This window comes from Prosopis cineraria, unplaced genomic scaffold (genome assembly GCF_029017545.1).
Source record: "Prosopis cineraria cultivar Desert tree isolate PC_DT_omini unplaced genomic scaffold, ASM2901754v1 PC8, whole genome shotgun sequence".
NCBI classification, from domain to species: Eukaryota; Viridiplantae; Streptophyta; class Magnoliopsida; order Fabales; family Fabaceae; genus Prosopis; species Prosopis cineraria.
In genome coordinates this window covers 29,508,725-29,517,811 of record NW_026555339.1, presented here as the reverse complement: position 1 = coordinate 29,517,811, position 9,087 = coordinate 29,508,725, and positions in this window count along the sequence as shown.

Sequence of the window (9,087 nt, the reverse complement as noted above, 5' to 3'; positions counted from 1 at the left end):
TTATTCGAATCCATGTTTACTGTTGAAAATAAAATCAAACACACTTGTTAGACCTCTCTGGCCACATACCTCAATATTAAACTCAATTTGACCTAATTCGAGCTTAATTAATCTGGTTTGAAATCGAGGATGTTACAATATACAAATGCAATCCTATGGCAACTTATATTAATCAAAATGCTTGCAACTATTCAAACTCATTACGCCCGCTTATATGGGCTATCCATAGTCCCACTACTCTTGGATTGACTCTTTCCCTTTGCTCCTCCCAATATCAAAACTTGTAAAATGGCTCTTTCCCTTTGAGGCCAATGATCTAAGGATACTGAGTCATGAAGGTTGTAAAGTTATGTAACCTCATGAATGGTATCCTATAGGACTAAGGAAATTATGGAAGTATGTTCACCAAGTATAGGAGTTTAGTACATGACATATGCTAGCATTGACTTGAGGTTAAAGTTTATCTTTCCATGGCTTTGAAAGTTATGCAATGCATGCAAATTAATATATGAGTCTTAGAAAGCTCTAAGAGGCCTAACGAATAAGTACTTAGCGGAGACCATGAGGACAAGTTTATGATTTTTCAAGCTTTATCTATATTAAAGAATGTATACTGATGATTTCTCACTTAGAGCATGACAAACTTGAAAGGCATGCAAGAGAATTTTAACAATGTTATAGGTTGAGAGAGAAGCCTCTTGTAAAGTCTTGTTTATTGACTCAGGCTTTACTTATACATCCACAACTTAAATTTACAATAATGATACAATAATAAAGATATAGCCCTTAACTAGTTTTTAAAATGTAGGATCTCAACTTCATAGAAAATATGTTTAATAAAAAGGGCTTACAAAAGCATAGATTCATATCCACTTTAAGAGAAAAATAAACAAATAATTTTTTCCAAAAACTAGGCCATATGCTGCGGCAAGTACCACATGTGCCACGGCATGTGGTACAAAGCAACATGCTCTGCCACTATGACATACAACAGATTTTGCTATCACATCAGAAATTCTGATACGAACTTCCTCCTCACGCCATTTCCACATTCAATGTCCGATTGGAGTGATTCAAGCATCCACACAAAACTTATGACATAATCTATCTAATGAGAGAAATTTGGACACGATTTGACTATCCAATCATAAATTGAATATATGGGTGCAAAAAGTTATTTTTCTTTTAAAATTGAGCATCCTAAGTATTTAATTCTCACACCTTGTCTCATTAAACCACCTTGAGCCTTGAACTAAGTTCAAAAAGGATGACTTACACCTGATTGATGCACTATATCTCATACCATACTTAACAATCATAATTTGACCTTTCAATGCCACATTATACACTTGCAGTCTTATATAAAGCATAACACATTTTCATATAAACATAATTACACTTGTTCCAGTTTCAACCATCTGACTTCCACATATGAGGCTAAATCTCACTATATGGTCAGGAATCATAAATTCACTTGACTTACACACAAATGGGGCCAAGCCTCATCCTTTAGTTAAGTTTCTCACAAATACACATTATTACACAACACTTCACATATATTTTAGTGGAACAAGTTATATAATTATTTTTATAAACTTGCTTGAATGGCATTTAGGCCTATCCACATGTTCACCATTGTGATACACTTAGCAAGATGCAATATCATTTACACAAACAAGTTGTCAAACAATATCACCGTGCGTATACATATACATATACATATACATATATATCCCATAAGCACAAATATATATTCATTACATGTAAAGGTAGCCATACCACTACCAAATAAAGCTAATCTTTCTTCACTTCCTTTCCTGACCTTCTTGTACTCTCTTCACCTATATACAAAGGTAATAGAGTGAGACATATGTCCTAGTAACTTAGATAAACCCCAATTATCAATTGGTAAGAAAAATCAAATACAAGAGATAAAGTAGCATCAATTTCAATAAAGAGTAGTATAAATAGATATACACACAATATCATGCTTAATCATCTACTATGCTCATGTACTCTTGGTTCCTACTAGCAGAGCAAGCTTAACTCTCGGACCAAGACTTCCAGCCTTACATGAAATAGGGCCCACAAGCCACTGCATCAAACTAAGTATCACAAATATGGGTGGTCTCTTGAGCCCTTACTAGTTAAGCACGCTCAATGCTTGGACTATTAAGACTTTCTAGCCTTACACAAAGAGGGCCATGACCTCTTACCTTAGTCTAGGGTATACTTATGGATGCATATACTCATGGGTCCTTCTTAACGGATCATCATCAATGCTTAGGACCTTTTAAGACTTCCTAGCTGTAACATCCTAAATTTCAATCCCAGAAACTAGTTGTTAATCAAGGGTAATTAGTAATTAGTGAATTGATTGCGGTTTGAATGTTGAGTTAATGATTTGTATTGATTTGATATTGTGTTGATAGGATTGAAGGATAGAAAGACAATTCAGGCATAATATATGTGTACAAGTAAGATTGAACTTACTGTACCACGCATTGTGGTGGAAGCTATGTGTACTATAGTGCATTTTCTAGGGATCACTTAAGCTAACGCGAACAGCTCATGAATTAGAAGAGAAAGGGCTAGAAATGTGTTTGGAGAGGAGGAGGAGTCCATCACTGCTAAAGCAAGCCATAACTAGAGGTTTAGAGTCTGCTTCAATTAATAATTTGTTGGTTAAGTATCATGCAATCCCAAGCTTCATTTCTACCCCATTTTTGTTAAATTTCATCAGTTGAGAAATCAAATCATGAAGTTTTAAGGTGTTGTAATCTAAAAGAAAGGTTTAAAATGGGATATTAAATATAGAACTAAGGTTTTGTAACTAGTATGAGTTGAATGGTTGAGCTTTAAGGATTTAGGCTTAAAATAGTCAAAAGTTAGGTTAAATGGTAAAATTATGGTTGAATAATGTGTTAGGAGATTGTTATAGTTGTTTGAGTAACCTATGAGGCTAATGATTATAAATAATGGATAAGTGAATTAAAAAGGATTTAATTGAACTATTTTATGTGTTAAGGGATTTGGTTGAGCCAAATCAATACTTATGTGAAAGGTTGAGAATTGACTAAGGAGCACTGTGTTGTGTAGATTAAGCACCTTTGAAGTTACTAATGAGAATCTGCACCTCTAGGAGCTTAGTGTAGTTAGTAACCCTTAGTAGTAAGAGTTAAAGGTAATTGGAGTAACTCTTTTACTTGTTTGTTCGTGACATTATTTACAAGTATTTTGATATAACTACGTGCATTATGTTGTGAATTGATAGAGTAGCAGCATTGTGAAAGTATATGCATGCAGGTGTGTGAGTATTGATTAAAATGAATTTGAGGTGGCATGTGTATTGATATGCATCGCATTTGCGAGAATACCTTGGATTATAGTGGGGGACGCGGCCTTACCATGAGGAGGTCCAAAAGTCCTAATGATCCAGAGCGTAGAGCTTGACTCTACCATAGGATATGGAATGATCTACGAGGTTACTCTAGACTAGGGTAGGGGGTCATGGTCCTACTTTGTATAAAGCTAGGAAGTCTTGATGATCCAACGCATAAAGTTTAACCTTGCCATGACGGACCTAGGAGACCACCCATCTACGAAGAGGATTACCTGGTTTAAACAGTGGTATGGTGGACCTTGTTCCTGGTGATTGGAAGTCCTGATTTGAGTATAGAGATTACTTTGCTAAGTGAAACTAGGAATGTATTGCATGGGCATAACTAGATTGATGAGAATGACTTCCTATATATGTATATGATATTGCTTTTATTGATACACATGCTACTTTATCGCTTGTTTATGATTTTGCTTACCAATTGGTAATTGGGGTTACCTTCGAGTTATTGGGACATATGTCTCACTTTGTTACTTTTGAACACAGGTGAAGAGAGCACAATAAGGCTAGGAAAGGAAGTGAGGAAAGAGTAGCTTCAATTAGTAGTAGTATGACTAATATTGAATGAAATGAATGTATAAAGTTCTGTATAAAGTTTGAGTTGCTAACTAAGATACATAAGCATATGCAAATATGAGAAAGTGAATTATGTTGTGAAAACCTTACTTGTATGTGTATTTGATGTTGCATCTCACCAAGGGTGCCCCAGTGAGAGGGTACATGGGCAAACCTAGATGTTAAACAAGCACGTGTATGTTATATATAACTTATTCCACTTGTGTTTATGTGCTACATGTGAAAATTGATGTGAATTATATATGTGAGAACTTGACACAAATGGTAAGGCAGAGCCCCATTTAGAAGAGTGAAGTATGATATGATTCCCGACCATATAGTGAGGCGAAACCTCATATGTAATAATCGAAGGGTTGAAAGTGAAACAAGTCTAGTTATATATGTGAATATATGTTATCTGTGTATTTCTCATATAAGTCCACAATTGTGTAAGAGAAGCCAAAATGGGCAAATGATGTGGTATATATAGTTAAAAGTGTTAATCAAAAGTATGTGGTCCTTTCGGACTTAGTTCAAGGCCCAAAGTGTAAGTTTTTGAAAGAAAAGAAACTTTTTGCACCCAAATGTCCAATTTTAAATTGGACCGTTAGATTGAGTCTAAACTTATTCCATTAGCTTGTAGATGTTGTAAGCTTTGTGTAAGCGCTTGAATTACTCTGTAACTTCCCAAAGGTTAAGCTGTAATTTACTCCAAATCATGGTAATCTAGGGTTTAACCCTCAAGGGATTACTAAGTTGTAAATTTTTTGTAAAAGAAATTCTCAAAGTTCTTTCAAAGGAATCCCAATCTCGACAGTTCAAATCTTAAATATAATTTAACAAATCCAAATCAGAGTTTTGAAAGCAAAGTGAAAGCTTAAAAATTAATTGGGACCCAAATTAATGAGTTTTAAAACTCAAAAATAGATTTTGTGTAGAAAGTGTCATGTGTCCCGTGGCTTATGGCTTGTGCATCGCGGCGTGTCTTCTCTACTCCATGCGCCACGGCGCATTGCACGAAATTTGACAGCATCAGTGCTGTCATATGACAGCACAAGGTGCAAACTTTCGACATGTCCTAAATCTCTGTCCGACATCCAATTGAGGTGGTTTTGATGTTTATATGGAGCTTTCTCTTAGCTCTAGCTAATGGCACCGGTTTCACATTCAAACTCATTTTCTATAAAAAGTTAGACACCAAAATCCATTTTGACCACTTTTTCACAAAATTCCCCAAATGGGGTCTCCTAACTCAACCATACGTGCCAATAGCTTATACCAACCATCCGACCACACTTAATAGACTCTTGTGGACTCGTACAACGCACCACACACAATCAAAAACACTTATATCATAAAATCACCACTCAACCTCGATTTTCACAAAACATAAAGGGGGAGAAAATGTTGCACAAAATCAATAATTTTATTTCAAATTTCTCAAAATACATATGTCTCTACTTGCACAAGTATTTCGGCCCTATCCACTGGATGACAACCAAAACTTACTAACCCAGGGCACAAAATACACTAGTTATAATCATGCAAGTAGTGCATAAATCATGTCAATTAATCCTAGTTGGCAATTACATTAACAAATACATATAAAAGTAATAAAAAAGAGGCATATAGAGGATTACTCCACAAATCCTAGGCCTCTGTATGTTTTCCTTGACTTGGATCCGATAACCTAGGTCTTGTAAATATTGAAATTGAGAGGTGAGTACAACCACTCAGTAATCAAGTTTCACTGAACCCATACAGTTACATATTAATTGTAAATAGATGTTATTAGGTAAATAAGCACATATAACACATAACACTCAGCCATGGTTCACAAAATTAACAACCATGTGACCGGGCTTGCCGCAAAACACTTATCATGTTATTTAGTAAAAACATAACACAGGGTCACAAAAATAACAACCATGCACCTTCAACGCATACCGGACCACAAAACTAACAACCATATGGTCGGACTTATATGCATGATTAAATGCTAAACTTATATCCTCCTGTTACCTCCAACACAAAACCGGTGGCTATCACGTAGCTACGTCCTTTACAGACTAACCCAGCCTTCCACTTGTGAGGAGCTACCAGGTTAGGGTTAACTCACTCACTTATATAATCTAGTTTCCCCCAATACTAACAACCATGGGGTGTCGTACCTTTAATCTAGCTTCTTTATAAACCGGTGAAGACTAGTTAGGTTTGAGTCCCTTATAGAACAAGTAGGACAGTTTTAAAACAATCATGAGACAAGGGCCACCTCTTGATTACAACGGTCGGTGCCAAGGCTAGTTCTTGATGCCAACAGTCACTTCCAATATCACGTGGATTTCAATCATTCTACTTTTCTCCTTAGGTAAACTCCCACCGATGATTATGCTATGCATATTTATCACATAATATGCATTTTAACAATAAATTATGGCAACCAATCTCACATACTCATTTTAAATCACTCCACACATTCAACATATATATATATATATATATATATCACAAATCTCCACTCTTGTAACAACATACCACTAGTAAACTTTTAAATCACAAGTAAGTGGCATAGTCACCTTTTTCTTTTCCAAAATCATTTCACAAGCCAAACATTACTAGCATGCATCATACATTTAGATTATTAATCATATTTCACAAACACAATTAATATTCAACCATAGAAGTTAAGTTTCCCCCGATTACCTTAAACCTTTGAGAGGTCAAAAGTTTACACCTCACTATACTAACTTCCCAAGGCTTCAACAAGCTCGAATGGTGACAAAAATGAACCTCACTACATCCATACCACAAGAAGATCATCATTATGTAACTCTTAAAGCTTTATCAACATGTAATTCCACACACTCTATTTTTATCAACTCATAATCATTACCCATTCACACCTAATGGGCTCATTAAATTCCTTTAATACACATTATCATTAATAACACCTCAAACCATCATTAATGTACATAAATCTCCCCCAACTACCTCATAAATATTAATTTTCAGATAATAAATGCTCCCATGGGCCAACCACTTCTAAAATTATCAATGTGGTGTTCCAATACATTAAACCACTCCCATTATATTTATTTTAACCAATGGAATCGGACTAATACTCTTATGGACTGAAAATCCATCTCTCAATTCAAACCCTACTATAAATCATCATAAATGAGGGAGAGAAAGGAAGAATGAGGCTTAGATTACCTACCTTAAATGTTTTGGAGCTTAAAAGTGTCAATAATAGAAGCCAATATGCGTGCCCTAGCAGAGCCTAGTGTTCTCTACTTTTCCTTCTTCTCCTTCTCTTCTGTTTTCTTGCACAGATGCGATCTGATTTATCAAAAAGTTTACCCGTGCGCTGCAGCGCACCTTGTCTTCCGTCATAATGCATGGTACAGAGGAGCCTGTTACATTTAAATTTGTCTCTGTGTGCCGCAGAGGACCAACCACGCACTGCAGCATGTAGCACAGAGAACAATTCTTCACTTTTTCTTCCTCTTTCCTTGCTCGGGTGGTTTGCTATCAATTCGAACCTACTTCTAAGACTGAAATCACAGCAATTATGCTAAGTTAAGCTCTTTTGGCCACACACCTTATTAACTCACTAATTACCCTCATTAGGTTAATAAACTAGGGTTAAATTTTTTCAGATATTACATACTTCAATCGAATATCGGATGTGGAAACGGTGTACATTGAAAGTTCATCATTTTTGTTATCAAATGATAGCAGAAAATTCAAACTGGTGTGCTGCAGCACATGGTGTCTCACACCACAGCTTATGACATAGTTAGAAATAGAGTGTATGGCTTTATGCCACATGCCGCGGCGCATGTATTGCAAGGCACACTGCCCTTTTTTAGGATTAAAGAGTTGTGTGTTGTTGATTCATTTTAACTATGTTTGCATTTCCACTAGCCCTCTTATTTGAATAAGAAGTTGGGATCTCATTATTTGAAAATAAATAAAGGGCTATTACTCTGATATTATTGTTTTTGTGTTGGTTGATTGTGTAATGGAAATGGTAAAGTTTAGATTGAGTTGGGACTTTACTAGCTTACACAAAATAGGGCCGCGACCCCCTATCCTTGTCTAGGGTGCACTCGCAGATGTAAATATACATGCCTTTTCGCATACATCGCAAGCATTTCTCACACATACGCATGTATGATTCTTTTCGTGATACTGCTACTCTATCAGTTCATAAAACACAATACATATAATTTATATAAATTATTTGTAAATAATTTTATAAACTGATAGATAAAAAAGTTACTTTGATTACTTTTAATCCTTATTACTAAAGGTTACCATTCACATTAACTTATCAAATTATGTGAACTCTTACGAGTAATCCTCAAATGCTCGATCTACACAATGAAATATCCCTTAATCATTTTTCAGTACTCAACATAGGGCACTACTTTGGCTGAGCCAAATTCCTTGGCACAAAAACAGTTCCATTAACACCTTTTGGATTCACTTAATCCATTCTGTACAGTCATTTTTCCTTAGGCAACTCAAATGACCAAAACACCTTTCTTTCCAATTTAATTAACATTTACACCCCTTTTAACCTAACTATTAAGGCCAATTTAAGCCTGTAGCTCTAAAGTTCACTCACTAAACATCATACAAGGCACAAAACTAAGGTTTTGTGCCCAGGAATCCTTTTAAAACCTTTTCACATATTTTACCCTTTTAAATTTTTAAGATGTTACAAGTAGTTGGAAGGTGTTCGTCGGAGCACGACTCTATGGATGAAGCTTATATTTGCTTTACTTAGGCTAAAGTGATGATTTTAGGAGTTACAATAGAATTTATGAATACTTTGCAAGATTTGTAATTGTCTAATTAGAAATGAAAGCTTCATGAATTTAAAATGATTGCCATATGTTTTCAATTTTTGAATGCAGGAGTAGATATAATGGTTACTGAATTGCATGAATTGTGATGGGTTGTGTTTTTTTTAATATATAATAATATTAGCGCATTTTGATAATTGACTATAAAGCCATATTTACATTAAAGGGACTCGGGACTTTAAGAATGTTTTAGCATTTTATGAAACTTCCGTTGCATTTCCATTTCTTTTGTGTGAGTTTATAGTAATTATCCGTCAT